Genomic DNA, 24,386 nt, shown 5'->3' with positions numbered 1-24,386 from the left:
GGGGCCTTTTGAGATCCAGAAGCACCAGTGAACCTGTGATTTGAAGTCATTTGCAGATGAACTGAGGAGAAGAGATTAAAAGGTAGTTTGAGGGATATAAATGGGAGGTTGTTTTGCAGGCACTGAGTGGCTCACAATAAACTATTCTAGGAAACTATACAGTTAAGGGGCTGGAGAGCTGTTTAGAGGAGCACCATTTTCTGTGGCATCCCCCTGGCAATTGTGATGTGTTTTCCTGCTCTGAGAAGTAGAATAAGAGGGCGTCAGAAGAAGAAGAAAACACATAGAAATAAAATGATTGGGAGTCTTATGGGATAAAATAAAATTCTTGAAGCAACCCATTGCAAGCATAAGGGGGTTTAAAAGGACCAAAGTGACCAAAGAGAGTGATGATTTTCAGGGCAAGGTATTTGAGAAAATGTCAGATGCATGCAACACATTGGGGAAAGAACCTTTCTCCTTTCCACTAGTCACTTTTGTTAATATCCTTCTTACAGATTAGTAAAGGAAAGGGTGAGGAAAGTGGTTTGGGAGCAAGAGGCTGGGGGAGAGGCTGGAGTTTGGGGGTGGGAGGGACGGAAACACTTCCTCTGCTTCCATATTGATCCTCACCACAAAAGAGTTCACTATTGGGAAATAGGAGGAAATAAATGTTAAAGGCTCTCCTTTGAGTGCTGATCAGGAAGAAATTCAATTCAGTCCATAATTAAAGTTGGAGTTCTCAAATTCACAATTTCCAAAATAATACACAAGCCAAAACACAACCACCGATCAAAATTCGCACTTCTGAATTTTTCAGTGCCATTCCCCAGCCAAGCAACACGTGCAAAAGATGCTGTAAATTCTCTTATTCTGCAAACCATCTTTCTAATGCTCAGCACTGTGCAGTCGGCTTAGGTGCTCACATTTCCTGAAAACCCAAAGAGGTCCTCAGCTGGGCTCTCTAGTAAGAACAGGAAGATAGGAAGTCTGCCTACTCCATGCCTGACAGCTGTTTGCCGGTGTTAAAAACTGGAGGGTGGTAGCCAATGTAGTGCTATGGGAAAGTTCTGCCAGCACAATGATTTCCAGTTGTGAAATGAATTTTTCTTCTCCTCTCCTCCCCTCCCCTAGCTATCAGTCCTGGGGAAGTCTATGGAAGTAGAGATCTGGGTGTATATATTCTCCTCCTGCAGGTGTCCTTGCCAAACTTCTGAACAGTAGACAGGAAAGATCTTTCGACCTGTGCTTTTCTGCCCCTTAGCCATGTGATCATTCACTTGACTAATGTGTGCAGAGGAGTTTTCCTTACTTTACATTTATACAAAAGATGAAGAAAAACATCTCCTCGATTGCAAATTAGAGTGATGGCAAGAGAATCTTAATTAGTTGTTTCTTATAGTATATTCCTCATTTGATCACAACAGTGCCCCCCCCGCCCAATTATAAACTTCATTACATTTTCTACTTCATGGCATCAGCTTCATTCCTGTCAGAGATAAAAAGCTTTGTGGCTAGCGTGTGTGTGTGTGTGTGTGTGTGTGTGTGTGTGTGTGTTAATCAAATGAAACTCATCTTGGTTAGCAGCAAAATAGCAGGGTAAAGAACAAAATGCACATGTGCTTTGGTTCAATTTTAGTAGCATTGATTTAGATGTCTCATTCCCAGGGCTGTCTTAAGCATATGCAACACTGGGGAGCAAAGGTCTGTCCAGTGCCCCCCCCCAGGTTGCCCAGTCCCAGCTGTGCAGGAGGGCAGAGCTGGCCGGCTGCCTCAGCATCTCGCTGGCTCGGTCGCCCCCAAACTCGCAGCGCAGAGTGCCTGCAGCAGAAGAGCCCACCACGGCACTCCAACCGACAGGCGGGCTCTTCCCCAGACTCAACTCTTGGGCCCCAGACTCTCGGCCTGGCACCCCAGACAGCCCAGCACCTGGGTGCCCTTCACCCCTAGCGCCTATGGGTAAGACGGCCCTGCTCATTCCCCCCCCCCTGCCACCCACCTTACAAGAAGTGACATTTGTAGTCCAGCCCAGCATTAGGGGAGCACACGGTCAGCTCCCAGCCTCAATGCATCATGGGGGTGGTTTCCTGCTCCTCTCAGCTACACAGGAGGCCAGGAGGCTCCATGAGAACTGAGGAGCCAATCAGCATTAGGCGGGGCTCCCTGGTGGGCAGGGCTCCCAGAGCAGACCTGAATGAAGACTTCACATGGCTGAGTCTGCTCTGGGAGTATTTAAGGGCTCGCTGTGGAGGATCACAGCACAACAGTTTACTTCTGCCTTCCCCTCCCACCCACCCCTTTTATTGCACTGGGGTTTGGGGCTGTCCAGTCAGAGATGCTTTGATCTTGCTATGGAATCTTCTCAGTTGCTGTTTTCAGGGCCAGGGAGGAATTTGCCCTGCAGATAGATTGGCTGGGTCAGCAGGTTTTGCTTACCTCACAGCAATTGACAGAACTTTATGGTGGAAGAGGCATTAGTCTCGATCTCTACTGGGTACAGGTGCGTGAAGGGCCTCCTCCTGACCTGTCCCATGAGGGGATCCCCTGAAGGAATCTCAGGGGGGAATGCTTCCTTTCCAGCTGCCCCCTGATGTTGATCAGCTGGGGTTCCTTCAATGCAATACTGGCCCAAATGGGACCCCTAAATGTTTGTTGACCCCAATGGTTTATCTACTAGCAGATGAGCTGGTTGATCTTTGCAATGCATGTCCAATGCCTAACCAAATCTGTTGCATCTGCAATCAGTAAAGTTGTCTCATTGGTATCCAACACCTGCCTCCTGTTTTCCTTCATTGTCTGTGCCTGGGCCTCACTGGGCCTGGGCCTGCAAATCTATTTTAAAAAGCCTCATTGTTTAATAACATGTGCAAACTACTCTCCAAAAGGTGAGAACCATGTATCCTGGCTTCACACATTGCTTTAAATGCGAGGAAGAGGGAGATTTAGAAGTATGAGTGATTCATGCTTTTGAACATGCTTATCTAAAATAATGCATGAATTGCAACTAGAAATTCTAGCTCCATTTTTCATTCTGAATGGAAATGATAATTCCTCTTCTAGCTGTTCAGTTTTGAGAGTTACACATCTCTTCATTCAATCAAACAATACAGCATTTTTGCATTTTTAATTACTAAGAATCTGGTCCTTGTTTTGCATATAAACTACTTGTGTATTTGGGTGGCAGCTGTTATCTTTGCCAACATATTGGAGCTCATCAAACTCAAGGAACCAGCATCCGATTCTACTAAAATGTTGGTAGAACATTTTGATGAGGATCTGAGGATCTTCACTGGACATTCTTTGCCATAAGCAAATCAACTCACCTTAGTTAAAGTACTGCAGTCCAGCCCTATGATTTTGTTGATTTAGTATAATTATAGAACATATTTAATGTGGATGTTGGTATAATCAGTTACATAACTCATATTTTGAGAAATGCTTGGCAGTTAGAAACTAAGCAGGTAGGTTAATGTAGAAGTGCTGTAGGGCATAGCCTTTTAAAATCACCAATAAAAAAGATATTTTCCAATAAATGTATCCTTTCTTAATCAGTTTTGATATATGCTAATTAACACTCCCCCCCAACTGAGTTTTCAAAAATTGCTCCATTTCTAATGGCACAATAAAGACTAATTTACTCCAGAACAGATTGATCTCTGTTTACATGAGACTACATGAACTTTGAATGCGATTTTGCCCTCTAGAACAAGTTTAAATAGGAAAATATAGGGAAAAAATCTTAAATATAAACTATAAATATCTGAAGAATATTTAATTAATTTAATAATTAATTTAATGAGACTCCACTTTATGAATAAATTAGATATCAAAGCTTATTACATGTTAATTTTGAACGTTAGCAACTGACACCTTGGTAATTTACTACAACACTACTAATTAATTTCATATCCCCAATGAGTTTAATGTATGAGCACAAATGAATCTGCATTTGTATTGGTTTATTAAATGAAAGTAGGCAATGGATTAAGTTCAAACGGCCTTTTCTCCCCCTTAAGACTTTGACAGTGTGTACAGTCCCATTTACTCCACTTTCTGTGCACTCCATTCCAAAGCTAGCCACAATCTGTATCTATCCTGTAGTTTCTGATGAAAAATTGTGTTTTGAAGCATTCCTCTCTCTCTCTCTCTCTCTCTCTCTCACACACACACACACACACACACACACACCAGCTTTGATCCAAAATGAGAAAAAGAATGACTTGCTAACCCCTTTCAGTGTCTTACTTTAGCCACCTACCCCTAAACCTGAGCTTCCCAGGGGAGCTCATGGGTGCACACCTCAGGAACATGGCTTCCTTTTGTGCTCCTGTTGAACGGCATGGAGCCAATTTCCTGATGTCTTTTCCTTGATAAGCAGCTGGGAATAGTTGACAACCTATTCATAACAGCATAAGGTAAGGTAAAGGTACCCCTGCCCGTACGGGCCAGTCTTGACAGACTCTAGGGTTGTGCGCCCATCTCACTCAAGAGGCCGGGGGCCAGCGCTGTCTGGAGACACTTCTGGGTCACGTGGCCAGCGTGACATCGCTGCTCTGGTGAGCCAGAGCTGCACACAGAACGCCGTTTACCTTCCCGCTAGTAAGCGGTCCCTATTTATCTACTTGCACCCGGGGGTGCTTTCGAACTGCTAGGTTGGCAGGCGCTGGGACCGAACAACGGGAGCGCACCCCGCCACGGGGATTCGAACTGCCGACCTTTCGATCGGCAAGCCCTAGGCGCTGAGGCTTTTACCCACAGCGCCACCCGCATCCCTCTATACCATCCAAATGCTCACCAAACCAAAGGCAGATTTCTCATTTACTGGTCTCTTCCCATGTTGACTCCCAGCACATCTACATGCAGCACAACTACATCACTAATAGGCAGAGTGGTAAGAAGATCTCTGCTTCATCAAACTGAGGGTCAGTCTGCCCCAGTAGTCTGTTTGGGACAGTCAAGTTTCTCAAGGACACAAGAACAATCACTTTCTCCCATTTTTTGTCCCCAGTACCTGCTTTTCAGAGATATACTGCCCCTGAAATTAGAGCTCCCATTTATAGCCAGCAGTAGACAGTGATAGACATATTTTTTGATGGATTTGACTTTTTTTAAAAAAATCAGCTCAGTTTTTGAGGAGCCCTACAGCTACAGCCCTCTTATTGTTAAGGTGTGTGTGTGTTTAGTGCGATTTTGAGCAGATATTGTATAAATGACTCTGATTTTTTTTATGGGCAAGGAATGATAGACAGAAACATAGATGGTGTTTCACTTAGTCTTTTCATGCCAATACTATTACTATTACTATTACTATAATAATATTTCAATATAAATGTGTTATTTTGTGGAAGCAAGCTTAATGGAAGCAAGTTTATGAAATCAATGTGTGCCTCTTAAAGCTGAAGGAGAATTTCATAAGAAAGAGACCCTTTGATCCTTTACAACCAAGGGAAATTATTTAGGACATTACCCTTATATCTCCAGGCTAGAAAAAAGTTCCTCCGGGACGTTTTTTGATTTATTTTCTGCAAGAGAAAGACAGATTGTCTTGGAATTACCTTTGTTCATGCCCACTCTTGATCTCCTGAGATCGGAGTCGCCATCAGGTCACCATCAAAGTGATCTTGAAATTGGTTATCCCAAACTTCATTTAGCGAGTGACTTTTGTGTTACTCTTCAAAGCTTTGAGATGAAGACATTGTCATGTTGACTACATGCTCCTGGAAATCATTCCTAGGTCCACAAAAACATCATGCCAGGGGGACAGATACTAGTAAGAGACAGGTAAATCTGTAGAAACTGGAGCTCTCCTTACCTGGACAGGGCTGGGTCAGAGTCTCTCTGCCTCAATGTCTGAGCCCCTCCCCACAAAAAGGGTGCCTCGCTGGCTGTGGATAGGAGGAGGAAGAGGAGTCGCCACTGCCAGCTGCAACACAGATGTGCAATGTCACATGCCTGCATGTGATTCGTGTCACTTTGCACATCTGTGTTGTGGTGGCGGCACCGACAATCCTGAGGGCGAGGTGGTGCCCCTGCAGGTAGGCCCCAGTGATACTGGAGACAGGAGAGCAGCTATGTTCCAACACATGCCCTGTCCAGCATAGCTCAAGCACATCACCAGGGAAGATAAGATTAATGAATTCCTAATTTGATGTGTCGTCAGAAGTTTCATGCTAAGCATGAAAAGAGAAAGACCTAAAGAATCCAGTTGTTTTGTTCTCCTGCTTCTGTTTCATATCCCAAGTTGCTCTCAATCAAGCACCTTTCGTTATCCTGAGCATCTTTCACTTTGGGGGCTGTCCCTTCCCATATATATATTTCTTTTTTCTATTGAGTATATGAGCACAGTATGATTCACATATAATGACATATATAATTCACTCCTATTGAGCAAAGAATCTTTCAGTGAATGCTGCCAGTCTCTTTTGTTCATGATTTAAGATAATTGCTGCAGCCATATGTCTAAAGGTGGAAATACTTTCTTCAAGCCATTGATAGAAGTCTGGTTGTGGGTTTTTCAAGAGCCCTGTACCTCAAATGAAGTCACAGCACAGATCTAACTATTTAAAAGTATACTGAGGTCTTTGAACAGGGGATGAAACATTGCTGCCACAGAGTATGGACTCAAAGTCTCAAACATACAAAGGGAGATTTTTAAAGAGGATGTTCAACGATAGGAAACCAAGAAACTGTCAGATGTTCAGTTGATGAATGGCAGTATAGTTTATGAGCATAGCAAGGTGTTGGAAATTTGAGATACCCACATAGCAAAAGTTACCCCCAGTCTCAGTTACCTTAAGGCAGCTTAAGGTCCAAAATAGTTTACTGCTGCAGAAGATTAGGCTTCAGTAATACAGTTCCGGATGTTGATATATACATATAGTTTGTAGGCTTTGCAAATACAGATATAGATATATACAAGTTTGGAGATGGGGACAAATTCTGCCCCTTTATTACTGGCACCATGGCACACTATCAAAGCTGGGGCTTCTTATTGTCCCAGAACCACATGTGATACTACCTTATAGTGAGTTAGACTATCCACCTTGAATTGTCTGCTCTGGCTGACAGAGCCTCTCCAAAGTCTCAGGCATACATCTTTTCCCTAATCTGCAACCTGATCCTTTTAACTAGAGATTTCAAGAACCATGGGATCCTCTGCAAAGCATGTAAGCTGTCATTCCTTGAGACAAAGGAAATAACTGAAGGAATAATAGCATTGAACCTGGAATACTGAACTGCTGTTTGAATCCTAGAAAAACACCAGTGGAAGTACCATTTGGAAGGAAGGGCAATATTTGCAATAGTGCTATGCTCCCCCCCCCCCAATATATATATTGTTCCAGTAACAAGAAGCCGAAAGCACCAGCCTGAAGATGACGAGTGAGACCTCGTCGAAACGTCGCCTAGACACCCCATCTTTTACACGGGAAGACACCCGAGGACACCAAAACCTATATATATCTATATATCTGCCCAGCCACGTACATTGGACAAACAAACAGACGAATAAATGCACGTATCGCAGAACACAAGAATGCCGTCAAAAAAGAAGAAAAAACTTCCTCTCTCTTCCAACACATGAAAGAAACAGGACACGAAATTAATTTTGCAGATTCCAAATTGCTCTCTAACATGGAACATCACCACAAGAGAATAATCATGGAAGCCATCGAGATAGAGAAACACCCTCACAACATGAACAAGCGTGACGACACATCCCGCTTGCCAGACATCTGGAAATTAGCCCTCCCCACAAAAACTGACACCAGATCCAGAGGCACACAGAACGCCATCACCAATCAACCACACCAGACCCAAACCCAGACCCTCTCCACAGATAAATTACAGACACCATCCAGTAGCCAAACCATGGTGGCACCTCCGGATGCTGCACCCCCCTGCAATCCCTACACAGATCTGGCTGGCACAGGCCACAAAACCACAGCTCGCCCCTATACACGAAGCCAAGCCAGAGCACAACTAAATGTAGTACACCCATCTTCTCAGAAAAACTCTTCACAAAGTTCAAGAGGTCAAGACACAAAGGCTTTAGCAACTAATCCACACCTAATGACCCACCTAAGTGGTACTCAGGATATCACTCAAGAAATCACTCAAGATATCCCTCAAGCAATTAAGGAACAAAAGAAGAAAAGGCACACTAGCCTGGGAACTTCCTCTCTGCCCAGAACATTGGAGGCTATACACCATACCTCCTCTACAGTATTTATAGGAACTCAAACACTGAGATCCTGCTCTGTTCCAGTAACAAGAAGCCGAAAGCACCAGCCTGAAGATGACGAGTGAGACCTCGTCGAAACGTCGCCTAGACACCCCAACTTTTACACGGGAAGATACCCGAGGACACCAAAACCTGCATTCCTGTACCCGTGAAAATCTACGAAAGCAAATATATATATGTGTTTCTTTTTCACCATGCTCCATCAATTTAATGAGAACAGAAACGACTTCTGAAAATTAAAAACGGGGAAAGAAATAGACATTCTCATAGGTTGGGTTTTGGATGTTTTTGTTCTGCTTACTTTGCTTTTGAGATGGCCAGAGGGTGTTTGTGAATGTCTTCCTTTTATTCTACAATTCATCTCACCAGTGACTTGCACTTTGCAGTCTTCAATTCAAGCCCAGGGGAAGACATCAAGACGTTTGACTCAGAAAGTGTGGGCAGCCAGGTAGGCTGCAGAGTACTGGAATTTTTTTAAACACACCACCCCTGGACACCAAGCACTGATAATCCCACACTCCCCCAAATCCTAAAGAAATTTGCAAGTGCCTTGACAATAAGGAAGTAAAATGGAAGCCTTTTTTTGTACAGAGGAAGAAAACTTTCAAGAAATTGGAATATACATTTCAGCATGGCTTACATTGCCTGGAACTAAAAGGCTACAGAGGAGCTCCTTCAATTTTTAAAAAATAGGTACATTGCCTTTGTTGTTGTTGTTCACAGTGTATAATGTGTAGAGCCTTTGTTTACCAGGAGGTGCCTCATCAGTTTGTGGATCCAGTGAGGCACCTGTAGCTTAACTTTTAGATTTGCATTTTCCATCAAGACGCATGGGTTGTTGTTTCTTCATGTCTCATTTACCCCAATGCTTCTATCATTAAAAAATACTTTTGTGTCCATTTAGTCAACTGTCTTGTGGCGCATTTGCAAGAAGAGTTTCATGACAGGCATTCAGCTAGGAAGAAATCTCTCTGCAAGTGTCAAAGGTGTTTTGTGGTTTCTTTCTTTCCTCTCTCCCTGTTGCAATGTTTTGAACTTTTGCTGCTGGATTCTATTTTTAGGCACCATTAATGGCTTTGAGTCTCCCTCTTTCACTTTTGCCAGTGAGAAAGGATTGTGATGACATATAATATGGAGCATTATCTCAAGCCTGTCATAACTGCGCCAGCGATACCACATTGAAAAGTGTCAAAATGTTAATTTCAGTAACAAGGAAGTTAGAATAGATTCTTTATTGTCATTACACAAGTGCAACATTGCACAAGTGCAACGAAATTGGATGCACTTATGCTTTCACTCTCCTGTGCCTGCCTAGTTTTCTTGGTCGCTTTCTTGCAGTCGGTTCATGCTTCTTACCCGCCCATGAGTTCTGTTGCTTCAAAGCTAATTTTCGGTCCTCTTCACAATCAGGAAGGTGCAAATCCCGTGTAGACAAATGGCATCCCAAAGCCAGCGCCCTACAGCAGTTGAACTGCCAGTTGGACTTTAACTGCCAGTTGGACTTTACCTGGCTACTCCCACAGGAACGTTATCTGGGCGAAAATAATCAGCTCTTACAGCTTGTTCACACTGTAACCCGACCTTCAGAAGTTCCTGCCTGCTGTAAATCTTTCTTGCCCGGCCAGACATACTCAGACCAAGTAAAAATAATAAAAACAAAACAAAACGCTAAGGGAGAGCACTAAGCCGCAGCGTCTATGCGCGCCGCCATCTTGAAAAGAATTGAAAAGTTATCCATGAAACGCACCCCCTTTTCTTATGTGTGTGTGCGTTGGTTGTTATATATTCAGATTCCAGGTCCCCCCCCCCCCAATTTGTGAAAGGAACCCGCATTAGAGCCGTTCAAGAACTGCTGTATTATATTCTGCATAAAGACAGATGTTAGTCTCACAATTGTATACTTTTTGTCATATGCTCCTCCATTAATGTGACCAATTAACTCCGAGTGCCTGCCTGCCTTTGAAAACTCTGCTGAAAAGCAGGGGATGTTTTGTATGAGATTGATTGTGGCAAATTGTTAAAACTTGGGTAACAAAAGATATCTTCAGCCCCAATTAAATTAAAGCAAATCTTAAAAGCTGCTTACCTAAGAAACAAGAACTTGGGATTTCATTCCTTCCTCTTTTGTGAAATATGCATTAAAGTAAAAGAAACCATGTGAAATGGATGACAGTATCCTCATAGAGGGTATTTTGTTTGTTTGTTTTAGTGTGGCTCAGGGCTCATTGACAATTCTGTTTGTCCTGCTGCTTTCCCCTGGGAAAACTTGCAGTTTAGCACTGCATCAGAATAAATGATAATCAGCTTTGCCACAGGTTGCTGTTTGCTCTGATTTAGCACTAAAGAGCGGTTTTTTGGGTGGAATGAGGCAGAGCAAAGGCAAAGCTGCCTGTACCCATGCCTAAAAAGCATGTGACACGTAGAAAACTGCTCAGACCCTACGGCTGCAATCCTATACACACTCACTTGGGAGTTGGGATGGGCATATCTGTCAATTTCAGTTACTCCCAGTCATTTCTCCAATCTTAAATTTCAATACAAATTTGCAACTTTTTCCAAAGGAGAAGCCCTTATGCAGGTTCATCAGCATTTTAGCGCAAATTTCTCCTAACACACACACTTTTGTATCCAGTTCTGTCTAACATACACATCTTTTGCAAAGCAATTTCCTCAAATAGAATGCATATTTGTTTCTTTCCCACACTAATAAGTGAAGTTTTATGTACAGTTTACCAAAGTATATACAATTTTGTACACGTTGCTTGGCTGGAGAACTACATTGCACAATTCAGAGGAACATGATTTTTGAAGGATGGCTATATTTTGGTTCATATATTGTTTCAGAAAGTTTGAATTGGGTAGGTTCACTGAATCTAGTGTATCACCCATCCCCACTTGGAAATATGCTCCATTGAACTCAGTGGGACTTACTTCTGAGGAGACATGTATGGAATTGCACTATATGCTATTTCCTTACCTCATACTCATTGCAAAGCGTGTTCTCCCTAGCAGAGAGCACGTGTTGCGGTTGGGAACAGGCCACCCTCCGGTGACTAGGCAAATTTAGTTGAATCCCGACCATTTAATGGTTAAACTGGGTTGCTGGGGTGTTTTGATTGTTGCCATTGCGGAGGAGGGGTCAGAGTCTATATATACAGGGGCCAGACTTTGGCACGGCCTCTTGGCCGTTTTGCATCGGATCACATGGAGCGCTTGGACAATCTTCTCATTGTCTGGTTACATTTCTTTATTTCTTTATTTCCCCTTTCTTTTAATGCTCTCTAGTCCCTTAAATAATTTAATTTCCCCCTTTTCCTGTTCGATTTCCCACCCCACCCCTTACCCTGCCCAGCTAGTCAGGGCTGTTCCGAGCTTAGCTGGAATCACTTTCATTTATAGTATCCCCAAAGGTTGGCTTATTTTGAGTGTGTGCAGCGCTGTTGGCCAAATTTTAAGTTAGCCTTGGGTGGGAGCACTAATTTGAGTTCTTTTAATATTGCTATGACATTCTCGCTATAGGAATGTATCTGCTTGCAGGCTCAGTTGCTGCTAATGTTTATCTGAGGCAGACAGAGGGCCCCAGAGGCTCCCTGTGCCTCCAAGGACTATGAGCACTCTGTATATGCTCTTGAACTATGCTGTTTCTGAACAAGTTTATTTTCTTTAAGTTTGTTTTGCCCTGATAGTGGCGACTGCCATTTTAGAGATGAGCCATTGTGGCTTAGTGGCTAAAGTGTAGGACTAGGACCTGGGAGACAGGGTTCATATCCCCCTCTTAGCCATTGTTATAACAAAACAAAATAAACTGCTCCTTTTGGGCTATTCTGTTGCTGGGTAGTTCGGCCCATTTGTGATAAAAGAACTTTGGGTTTCTTGAAGGGGTGCTTCCCTCTAAAAGGGCAAGCAGGGGTACCTGGACAAGCTGTGGGCTAGCTTACCTCTGCTATTTCACTGAAAACATTTATGCCTGGCCTAGCAGGTGATCATAGGGCTTTGCCCTAGAATTCGATGGCCTGGAAGCGTTTCCGGCCTGAATAGTGTCCCCATGTGGTCCATGAAGCATTGGTTTCACTGGGTCAGCGCATAGTGCCGGTAATGCTTAGGTTGCAGGATTGGTCCCTGTATGGGACAGCTGCATGCTCCCCCATTGCTCTGCCTGGACACTTAGGTCCTTTTGGTGGTTACCTCACTGCGAGGGATGTAACAGGCGCCAAATTGCAATATGCAAGTGGGAGAAAGCACCTTTGCGTGCCTGCATTGCAGTTTGCTCTGTGCGTTCCAGAGCATGGCGCTGCACGGGCTGCAATTGCATTGCATTGCGTGAGAGATTTGCAGTTGCATTGCACGGAGGGTGTGTGCATTGCATGGAGGGTGTGTGTGCATTGCACGGAATGTGTAGTTGCATTGCACGGAGTGTGTTGTTGCATTGCACAAAGTGTGTTGTTGTATTGCACGAAGTGTGTTGTTGCATTGTACGTAGTGGCTTGTTGCATTGCACAAAGTGGCTTGTTGCATTGTACGGAAGGTGTGGTTGCATTGCACAGTGTGTGTGTGCATTGCATGGAGGGTGTAGTTGCATTGCACAGAGTGTGTTTTTGCATTGCACAGAGTGTGTGTGCATTGCACAGAGTATGTAATTGCATTGAACGGAGGGTGTGTGCAGTGCACGGAGTGTGTAGTTGCATTGCATGGAGTGTAGTTGCATTGCATGGAGTCTAGTTGCATTGCATGGAGGGTGTGTGCATTCCAGGGAGTGTGTTTTGCATTGCACAGAGTGTGTAGTTGCATTGCACAGAGCGTGTTTTTTGCATTGCACGGAGTGTGTAGTTGCATTGCACGGAGTGTGTAGTTGCATTGCAGGGAGAGTCTGTGCACTGCACGGAGTGTGTTTTTTGCATTGCACAGAGTGTGTGTCTGGAAAGGAAGCTGGCTCGGCGGCAGCTTTGTCGGGACTTCTTTAGGGGTTCTGGCCAGCGTCGGCCCTGTAAGTTTACTTATCATGATGGCAGCACAAGATGCCCCCTGCCCAAGCGGGGGCTGGAAGCTGGCAAGCAATAGCTCAATACCTTTTGCCCATATTCCCATTTTATTTAGGGATCCAGTTGGATATCGTTGCTAAAACATACCACTTGCCTATGGAGAAGCTGTCTGCCTTGAAGGAAGTTATTTTGTAATACTTCCTCTGTAGCAAGTGATGCTTCATCAGATCCGATCTTGCTGGGTCACTTAATTAATCTTGCCACTAGGCCAGGCTGCCTGTGGCCTGAGGTCCCCTTACCTTTGTGTATGCCTACCAAGTGTGGTGAAGGCAGATATTAGGCGATGGTAGCAATTCCTGAATGTATGCAATAGTAGTTCGCCATGGCAGGATACCTTGAACCCGCACAGGGATTTTCAGGTTCATGCTGGTGCTGCTGGATCTTTGCCCTTTGGTTTTTATTTCAAGGGCTGCTGGTGTGCAAAGCTATGGCCTCGAGCCTGGTGTGGTGAGGCAATCATGTGACATAACTTTTCTTGAGTTTTCCCCATTGTAGCAGTTCACATGTGGCCCGAAGAGTTCAGTGACCATTGGATCTGCTTTTGGTCTGATAACCAGGTAGTGGTGAGTGTCTTGGCAAAACAGTCCTCACACTCTAGCACAGTCTCCGCCCCTCCACTCATGCTTTCGAGCTGCGCCACTTAAGGTTTAATATTGTGCTTTCTACTCTCCAATTTACGGGATCCTCTAATATTGTCGCTGACACTCTATCCGATTTTCAGATGAAGCGCTTCAGATCCTGGGCTCCAGACTCAGCTATTGCCAGACTTTTCCAGACCACCTGTGGCATTTTGACAACAACATTTTGACCTGGACCTGTTTTAATTCTCTTCCTACCTTTTAACCTAATGTACCAAGCCTATTTTGGGCCATTATATACTTTATACACACCCACATTTTAGATTCTCGGCGCTGGCAACTGAATCTTTACATTATTGTCTTAGGGTATTTAAATGTCATAACGCCAGTAATATCGCTTTGAATTTTGATTGGTTGCTTGTCTCTAGCATTTTTTGTCTTATCCTTGCTATGGCTGTATGCTAATGCAATAAAGGTTGATTGATTGATTGATTGACAACAATTAGTGATTACAGAGAGCAGCAGCTTCCATTTCCCCTTCTGCTTTTACCTCTTATGGGAAGGCCTGGATGGATTTCTTAGCCTTAAGCTGGCAGTTCTCGGTCATTCAGATGAATTAGCCCCCATCCTCTGAGCAGATCCAGCAGTATTTGGTCCACCTGCTGCAAGTTGGGCATGCGGTTATAACTATCAGAATTCAGTCCGCTGCAATGTCTGTTACACTGAAGCTTTATTTTTCAGAGACCCTTGTATAAAGTTTGTAGGGCGCAGGGCCTTGGAAGGTTGGAATAGGCTCCAACCTCATAGGACAGTGGGCAGGAAGTCAGTCAATTTTTACCTATGCAGTATCTGCAACAAGTTAAAACTGTCTGCTGGTTAAAGATCTAGGCGAGACTCCTTTCAGTAGTCCATTGCATTTTCGCACTGAGGGTTGGGAAAATGGTTGTTGGAGCCAGCACGGGGCTGAGAGTCTGGAGGCTTATTGCTTCAGGACTTTTCCTTATCCTTTGGAGCTTGTCATTAGAGTTGGGAACTCTAAAACAGACTTAGTGGGCAGGAGTGCCACAATCAGGCTTCCCGCCACAGGTGAGGAGGGCCCTTGCCCAGTTATGGATAACAGAATATTTGGCTTTTTATTCCCTGGGGGCTGGCCCGCTCCTAGTGCATGAAAATGGGTTCCCGTTAGCCAGGCATCAATGTGCTTACGTCGTGCACCAGTTATTACGGCCTGCGGCTTGCTTACCGCTGAACGCCTCATTCCTTACAATTAGGTGCTGTTGCAAAGGCTGCACACTGGGGGCCTGTCAGTAGACAGGATTGTGAATACGGGTCATTGGAAGTCTGACGCTGACAAGGGTTATATCAGGAAGTGTCACAATGATGTCTGTGCTGATGCTTGTCTGTTATTTCCTTTTTTCCTAGGAGCAGCTGTGCACATTTGGGCCACAGCATTGTACACTGGGCTGGCAAGCGCGCTGATGAGTCTGGACTGGGGCGCCATCTCAGTCTTCCTGCCCATGTGAACCTATACTGGATGTCCAGATGGGGAATGCTTTGGGAGGAGATCCTTCCTTTGGTGCGGTCGAGTGTGACCTGTGCAGGTCCTCCCGCAGTGCTGGTGGTACAGCTGGGCGAGAATGTTTGCTGTCTTCCTCCAGCATAAGTTTGCATTCCCGCATGCAAGAGGGCTTGGATTGAGTTGATGGCAGCTCTCCCTGGACTCAAAATAATTCAAGGCATTGGTTCAAGGTGGTCTGGAGCACCTGTCCCCTCCAATGTGCAAAGATATTCCATTAAGGGAATCCAAGGATTTGCCATGCTTTTGTCGACCCCTTTCAAGGGGTAGGGCCACGCAAGAGTCCCCTGGAGCATTTGGGGGTGAGCTTGAGTCTGATCCTGGTTCATTGCTCCCCCACGCTATTTATTTGTATTGACAATATGGTGGGGCCCTGTCGTCAGTGCTGCCTTGCTGAGGTCAGGTGCAGCTAGTCGGGAACCAATGCCTAGACAAACTACCACCAAGCAGGCCAGAAAGCATGTTAATAAGGCGGTGGACAATAGAATAAAATAAATATAGTAAAGAAATAACAAATAAAATAGGTCGTTGCTTTACGTGGTTCTGTAATATTGCACCCTGCTATTTTTCTTCAAGGCTGTTCCCCTCTTTAGGGCAGATGGGGTGCATCTTTCCCCTATGGGGAACGACACCTGGCGGGATGCGTTTGCCTTGGGATGCATTGCTCCCCCACAATGTTTGCTGGTACTGACGATATGGTGGGGCCCAGTCGTCAGGGCTGCCCTGCGGAGGTCAGGTGCAGCTAGTTGGGAACCAATGCCTAGACAAACTACCACCGAGAAGGCCGGAAAGCGTGTTAATAAGGCAGTGGAAATAAAATACAGGTCGTTGGAAATCGAATGCATTCAAAGGTTATGTTCGTTAACATTATTGGTGTCTGACAATTTTTGCTTGTTTTATCTTACGCAGCATCATCCACTGGGCTGGTGTCGCAGCACGGCAGTAGGGAATGGGTCCAGGTCTCGGCCTTCCTCCGCATATTCAGTTGTCTTGGCTGTCCAGACGGGGAATGCCCTGGTTGGAGCTCCTGCCTCGGATTCGGAGGCAGTTGCTATGGGAAGGACCCCCATCGGCCATTGTGGTGCAGCTGGGTGAGAACGACCTGGTTTCTATGGACTGTTTTTCCCTGCGTGCTGCAATTTTGTCGGACTTGGAGGCGCTGCGGGCAATGGTGCCAACAGCTAAAATATTTTGGTCAAGGCTGCTACAACGGCGCGCTTGGAAGGGCAGTCGTTGCCCAGCCGCCACTGAGAGAGCCAGAAAACGCATTAACTCTGCAGTGTCGAAAAGATCGTGGAGCTGGGCGGAGATGTGATTTTTCATCCTGATACGTGCTGCAATATTGAGAGACATGGAGACGCTGCGGGCAATGGTGCCAACAGCGAGAATTTTTTGGTCAAAGCTTTTGCAACGCTGCGTTTGGAGGGGCAGTCGTTGCCCGGCTGCCACTGAAAGGGCCAGAAAACGCATCAATTCTGCGGTGGCCAAAAAGGTTCGGGAGCTGGGTGGAGATGCGATTTCCCACCCCGAGATTCTTTTTCAGAGGCCATCCTTTTTCCGAGCTGATGGCGTGCACCTTTCTGCTTCAGGGAATGAGGCTTGGATTGGTGCGGTGGTGACCAAGCTGAGGTCTTGGTTGGGTCTGTGAGTGGTTTGGCGGTGAGCTGAGGGCTCCATGGCGGTTAGGCATTGGTTAAATTGGTGCTTGGAGGGGTAAGTGCCTACCCCTCCAAATGATGCGAATGGGAATTCCGTTAAAGGAAATCCAGGGGCTTGCCATTCTTTCGTCCTTGTCCCCGGAGTCGGACTTGGGCCGTGCAAGCCCCACAGGAACATGAGGGTGAGAAGTAATGGTCTGGTTCCCGGCTTTATTTCTCACCCAATACTTGTTTCCCACGCTGGCTTCCGCTGGTGTCCGGAAGGCCAGCTCTGTCCCTGAGGGCAAGGACAGATAGTCATAACCAATGCCTAAGCAACCACTCACATTTTTTGTATTTGAATAAAGTTGTGGCCAAAAATTATGCCAAAAACCTTAAACAAAAATTGATGTGTGAAGTGTGAATTATTGGGGGGCTACTGTGACTCAACACGCAAAGCGTGTTCTCCCTAGCAGAGAGCACGTGTTGCGGTTGGGAACAGGCCACCCTCCGGTGACTAGGCAAATTTAGTTGAATCCCGACCATTTAATGGTTAAACTGGGTTGCTGGGGTGTTTTGATTGTTGCCATTGCGGAGGAGGGGTCAGAGTCTATATATACAGGGGCCAGACTTTGGCACGGCCTCTTGGCCGTTTTGCATCGGATCACCCGCCCTCCCGCCCTTTTATAGGGTGGTTTTTTGTTTTGCTCGCTTGACCTTGCTATTGCCTGTCATGGGGTCGTCCGCCTTGGTGCGGGGGCCTAGTAGGAATTTTGCCATCTGGCTGATTGGCTGGTGCCATTTGGTTTTTGCCTACTACGTAGCAAATCGTCACAACTTGTAAGGTTGGCGGTTAGGCATTGGTTAAATTGGTGCTTGGAGGGGTAAGTGCCTACCCCTCCAAATGATGCGAATGGGAATTCCGTTAAAGGAAATCCAGGGGCTTGCCATTCTTTCGTCCTTGTCCCCGGAGTCGGACTTGGGCCGTGCAAGCCCCACAGGAACATGAGGGTGAGAAGTAATGGTCTGGTTCCCGGCTTTATTTCTCACCCAATACTTGTTTCCCACGCTGGCTTCCGCTGGTGTCCGGAAGGCCAGCTCTGTCCCTGAGGGCAAGGACAGATAGTCATAACCAATGCCTAAGCAACCACTCACATTTTTTGTATTTGAATAAAGTTGTGGCCAAAAATTATGCCAAAAACCTTAAACAAAAATTGATGTGTGAAGTGTGAATTATTGGGGGGCTACTGTGACTCAACACGCAATATGAATGAGCATGACAGCCTTTTCTTGCATACCCTTGAGGTTTGCCTAGAAGTGGCAAAGAATATCACTTGCATTTCATGACTTTTCGGTTCCACAGTTTACCATCCTCTCTCTCCCTACTCTTGTGAGTGCTTCATTTATTTTATTTCTTAACTGCATTTTTATACTGCCCTTCCTTGCAGGAGGAAACCTGTGACCTAAAGCAAATTGCAAAATATTTCTACTGCTAACTATTTAAGGACTTGCTTAGGGCTTTCACCCCACCCCCTTCTTTTTTTGCTAAGGTCTTCAGAGCTGGAGAAAATGGTTATAAACAGCTCAGGGCCCCCAAAACCAGAACAAACAAGCAACATTAAGAAACCTGACAAAAAGTAATTAAGGATTAAGATAAGCAAATGCAGGGGATTAAGTGGGACTGAAATTGACAGACAACTGGTTTCTTTAGCTACTGCAAAATTAAGCACCTGTTCCTTTCTTGCGGCTTCGATTCTCTCTCTGGAGATTTCCCCTCACCCCTCCGACGAAATGCTATAATCCTCCTGGCTCATAACATTGCGAGGAAACAGCCTTATCAAGAATATAAATCAGACAGCTCAGCATTTCATGAATAGGCAAGACAGGCTGGGGGTGTCTTGGGTCTGAAATAAAAATAGAATAATACAAATGAGACACCTCAACACTTAGCAGCTATTTCTCTTTTGCAAACAAACTCCCTCTGCCCCTACTTCCCAGAGGTTGAAGGTGAATGGTGCAAGCAGATGCAGGTGGCAAGAGGGAAGGATGATAGCTTGTGTCTTGCATACAGAAAGTCTCAAGTTCAGTCCCCAACATAGTGAATTAGAAGACTCAGGTAGCATCGATGGATATAAGACTCCGCAGACAAGGCTGGATTGTTAACAGTCCAACTGGAGCAATTGCTCCAAGGCCGCCGCCTTCTTCTTCTTCTTCTTCTTCTTCTTCTTCTTCTTCTTCTTCTTAATTTATTTATTATTTATACCCCACCCATCTGGCTGGGTTTCCCCAGCCACTCTGGGCGGCTTCCAACAAAAGATTAAAAATACATTAAAACGTCAGACATTAAAAACTTCCCTAAACAGGGCTGCCTTCAGGTGTCTTCTAAACATCAGTTGTTAATTTTCTTGACATCTGATGGGAGGGCGTTCCACAGGGCAGGCGCCACTACCGAGAAGTCCCTCTGCCTAGTTCCCTGTAGCTTTGCTTCTCGCAGTGAGGAGACTACTAGAAGGCTCTCGGCGCTGGACCTCAGTGTCCGGGCAGAACCATGGGGATGGAGAAGCTCCTTCAGGTATACTTAGGCTGTGTTGGGGCTTATTCCATGTTAAGGATCATGAGGAAAGGGAGTGAAAATAAAACTTCATTACATCAATGCCATTCTAAAATAAAACGTCAATATTGTCAAGCAATTATACAAATATGTGGTGCAACCATGCTTGGAATACTGTGTTTGGTTCTGGCTGCAGCACCACAGCAAGGATATTGTAGGGCTGGCAAAGGTTCAGAAAAGGGCAGCCAAAAGAATCATGAGGCTAGAGCCCTATAAAGAAATGCCACAGGACAAGAAAAATAATGTCCTGCTTCACTGTTAGACTTTGAGCAAGATTTAGTGATGGCCACTATCTTGGATGCCTTTAATAGGGACTTTAAACAAAGGCAAAGCAGCTGAAGTTGTTTGCTTGTTGGCATGTGAAGCCCTGGGTAGGGGGAGTAGCAGCCCGTTTGCCACTAAAAAGAACCAAAGGAGGAGAGGAGAAAAAGCAAGGGGAGAAGAGGAGACAGACAAGACGGCAAAGAAGGCAATGGTGGCAGCTTGTTCAACTTGAACTGTGTCTGTGCAGTGAAGAAGAAGAAGAAGAAGAAGAAGAAGAGGAGGAGGAAGAGGAAGGAGGAGTTTGGATTTGATATCCCGCCTTCACTCCCTTTAAGGAGTCTCAAAGTGGCTAACATTCTCCTTTACCTTCCTCCCCCACAACAAACACTCTGTGAGGTAAGTGGGGCTGAGAGACTTCAGAGAAGTGTGACTAGCCCAAGGTCACTCAGCAGCTGCATGTGGAGGAGCGGAGACGCGAACCCAGTTCCCCATATTACGAATCTACTGCTCTTAACCACTACACCACACTGGCTCCAGGAAGATTAGGAAGAGGTAATAGGGGAAGGGGAAGTTACTAGGAGTAGAGTGGCTTTTGTAGTGGTCACCCACATAGAGGACAGATGCAAGCAGCATCAACGCACGTGGGAGACTAGCTCTTCTATCCACCCCACACTGCATATTCCTTAGATGCAGCCTGAGACCTCCAAAAATCCTTTGGGGAGAGAGGCAGCAAAGTCCCAGCCAGAGCCAGTGTGGCTCTGTGCTTTGGGAGGACTTGCCCAGCAATTCCCTGTTTTTCATCAGGTGGGGGGTTGAGAGAAGAGATATGATATCCCATGATTTTCAGGAGAATCATAGACTCATAGAATTATAGCATTGGAAGGGACGCCAAGGGTCCTCTAGTCCAACTCCTTGCAATGCAGGAATCTCAGCTAAAGAGACTGAAACCAGAAAGTGGTGGAGATTCAGAGCTTTAGATATGGCATTGTTATGTTTTTACATATGGTGCTCCATCAGTCCAGTGGCCTAACCAATTTGCACTTGCTGAGCACAATTTTTCTCTCCTTCCATTATTTTTTTTTGGGGGGGGTGCTCTGTCTTAAAAGACCTTTACAGTGCTCACTGAAAACTTGAAGGGGTATTAGTCCTGCTAATTAATAATCCAAATTAGGCTTATTGCCATAATTCTTTTTGGTTTGGTGTGGATGAATCATTGCATAACAAAACTTGCTTCTTCCCAATTTCTGTTTATTCTATCTTCATGGACTCCCTCTAAAATGCAGCAGCTCTACATTTCAATTACTTTGCCACAATTAACACTGCAGCTTTCACTATCACAGGCACCAGCAGGCTACAGAAGATAAGTGATTCCCAAGCAGACGCAAGAGAGCTGAGATTGTGAAAAGAGCCTTTACCTTCTTTCTCTGTGAACAACTTTTTAAAAAGCTGTGTATTGTAGCATTTCATATATATGTGTATATCAGAACACACAAGTAGATGAAATATAACAGGCAAAGCACAATTGGCCCTCTAGGCTGCAAATGTTTGATTGTTTTGGTCAATTTCTCGGTTAGCAGAACAATATTCATAAACCATGCTATTGGTAATATAATCCATGAGCATGATGGACATCAGAGCTCTGCCGGATGACATACTGTACTTATGTGATGCTATTTGTTGAATGAATGACATGACTTTAGAATGGGCCATTTTCTTGCAGATACGACTGGAGATGCTCATATGTTATGGTTGTTAATTTTCAGCCATGAAATTGTTTCATTACAGATGTGTGTTCTATCAAGGAAAAAGGTATCCAGCAGTATATAGCTGACAGTTTATATGGTGATAGCACACCCCTATGCCCCGGGTCTAAGCAGTACTCTAAAATTGTCACAATTGCCATCCATTTGCTTTTTCTCTGGATGTTAGAAATTCCAGTTCCAGATGCAAATAGGTTCACCCTTCCTACATCAGTGTCCTATGAGGAAGAGATAATATAATATCTAGAACACTCAGCAATCTGCCAGGTCTACCATCCATCCATTTCATTTTTTATTATTATTCAAAATGGCTATAAATTCATATTTTTGTTGATACTTTTATGCTCCTGGTCTTTTAATGTGCTTTTTTGCTGTCTGCCTTTACACTTGCATTGTTTTTAGTCTGTTTATGCCACGGTGTCGATTTTTAGAAGTGTCACTGTGGTTTAAATTATGGTTTTATTTTTTACAATTCACAGTACTAGGGATTGTATTTAACACATTGGGAGCCACCTTGCCAGGGTTTCCCAACCCTGGAAAAGAGACTTATAGCAAATAAAATAAGAATACAGGGATGACATTCCTGCATGTTACAGAGCAGACCCATTAAAATCAATGGACTTAAGTAACCCAGTTACATTTATTTTAGTGGGTCTGCTCTGGGTATAACTAATGCTGACTATCGCCCCAGGACTCTATGGTCACATTCATACCATACATTTAAAGCACTATGATACCACTTTAAACAGTCATGGATTAAATTCTCGGAGCCTTAGTTTGTCAAGGATGCTGAGTGTTAGGAGAAATCTATTCCCCCCACAGTTACAATTCCCAGAGTTCCCTGGAAAGAGGGTTTATCGGTCAAACCACTATGAGAATTGTAGCTCTGTGAGCATAGGCACCAGCTATAGGGCGAAGGTGTCTTTAACCACCAGTCTGTTGGGACAGGACTGACCCCCAAATCTATATATATATATATATGTGTGTGTGTGTGTGTGTGTGTGTGTGTATATTGAGGGGCTGAGCCTCATGGTGGTGGGCCTTACTGGGTCCGTGTGGCACAGTGTGATGTGCCTGGTATCACATGTGCGCATCGTGCGTGCCTGATCCAGCAGGTTCTTCTTACATTCTCTCATTTTGGAGTGGGAGAAGAAAGAGAAAGGAAGGAAACATTTTGTTTTTGTCACTGACACAAAAACAATAACCGTAATTGGGAAAAGGCATGTAGCACAACAAGATGAGCTGAATTGTCCAGCCTCCAGATAGTGCTCTTGAAGACATTCACTATGTCCATACAACAGCTGGGCTCCGTGTTAAGTTGCTTCATAGAGGAGTGCATAATCCTATAATCTGTGTCTTTGAGACATTTTGACTTGTTGGCAATCACATATGATATGAATTCCCTCCTGCTCTGCTTGTCTGCACGTTATTACATTACCAATTCAAAACCCCAGCAATATCCTTAATATTTTAGTGAATTAGCTTGTTCCCACCAAGCAGTAGTGGCATTACCCATCTGCTCACTGTTAACAGATATTTGATTGTTCTCCTCCTCTTCCTTCTAAAGTTTGTGAAGTCATTTGTGGAACTTCTCAATCAAATCACAGGAGATAAAACTTACAGAAGAATGAGGAAATCCCCTTGCAGCCATTAAGCATTTCAATTGGTTTAAATGTTCACTAAATCTGTTAATGGTATATTAATGATCCGCCCAAGTAGAAAACTCCAGTATGAGCAATGTGCTAAATATCAAATGTTATCTGTCTCTTTATTCTGAGATTATTGCAAATTTCTATTTATCATTTATGTGGTGCATTTTATGCTTAATACTGATTATCCCATTCATCTCTTCTCAGGGAAGTGATTAGTATTCCATCCTATCAGATGGCTGAGTCTGAGATACAATGAGTTGCCCAAGGTCATTCAACAATTTCATATCTAAGCATGAATTGAAACCAGAATCAATCTGATCAAGATTCTCTATGATGGATGTACTAGTTCACAGTGACTCTAGCAACAAGTAAAGAGGAGAGACTTCCTTGTGCAAAGACTTGCCTTGTCATCTTCTTTGGACCAAAGATAATTCTCCACACCTGCTTGTAAGCAGATAATTTGCTGGTGCTTTTGCTGCTGTTGATGTGATTCTTGAGGTCATTATTTTGTTAGTGCAATAATGATAGTTATGTTTTTAATATTTTTTAAGTTGACCCAATGCAATAAAATACAAGAGTAACATAGCATTATGACTGAGAAAGGAGTCCCAATGTTCCTGCACTGAGTCAACTCAGTGAGGGAAGGTCAGAGACATATGAGCTGGGAAAGACAAGTTAGAGCAGTGGAAAGAGAAGTTAGAGCAGGGAAAGGTTGTCCCTGGGAAGAAAGCTGCACAGTCAAAACCACATGAAGAGACTGGAGGGACAGATCAACATGTGAACATAACACCACTTTCCTCAGAGCAAAGCTACACATGGTGAATTTTAGAATCAACATGTGTCAAATGAAGCAGTTGCACAGGTACAAGATAGCATGCGACACCCCCATATAGGGGCTTTCTTTTCAGGCATAACACCTGCACAGGGTTGTGGTGGGCAGTTGTATGTGTGTAGACTTCCCTCCCTTGTAGATATTGCCGTGAATGCATGGACTTTTGTTGTAGTATCAGTAGAGAACAAGGCCAGCAATGTGCTCCTCGCTTCTCCT

General features: G+C 44.5%; 1 long non-coding RNA gene across 1 annotated transcript; it reads left to right on the top strand.

The window, feature by feature from the left end:
- Positions 1 to 11,415: 11,415 nt before the first annotated feature.
- On the top strand, positions 11,416 to 18,265 carry LOC144327825 (uncharacterized). The gene is made up of 2 exons (XR_013392978.1): positions 11,416 to 11,457; positions 16,324 to 18,265. It is a non-coding gene; the product is annotated as an uncharacterized LOC144327825 (long non-coding RNA).
- Positions 18,266 to 24,386: the final 6,121 nt, after the last annotated feature.

The sequence above is a fragment of the Podarcis muralis genome, chromosome 5, assembly GCF_964188315.1.
Source record: "Podarcis muralis chromosome 5, rPodMur119.hap1.1, whole genome shotgun sequence".
In the NCBI taxonomy this organism is placed as follows: domain Eukaryota; kingdom Metazoa; phylum Chordata; class Lepidosauria; order Squamata; family Lacertidae; genus Podarcis; species Podarcis muralis.
Note: the sequence above shows the minus strand (reverse complement) of the source record. Positions and strands in the feature narration are given on the sequence as shown.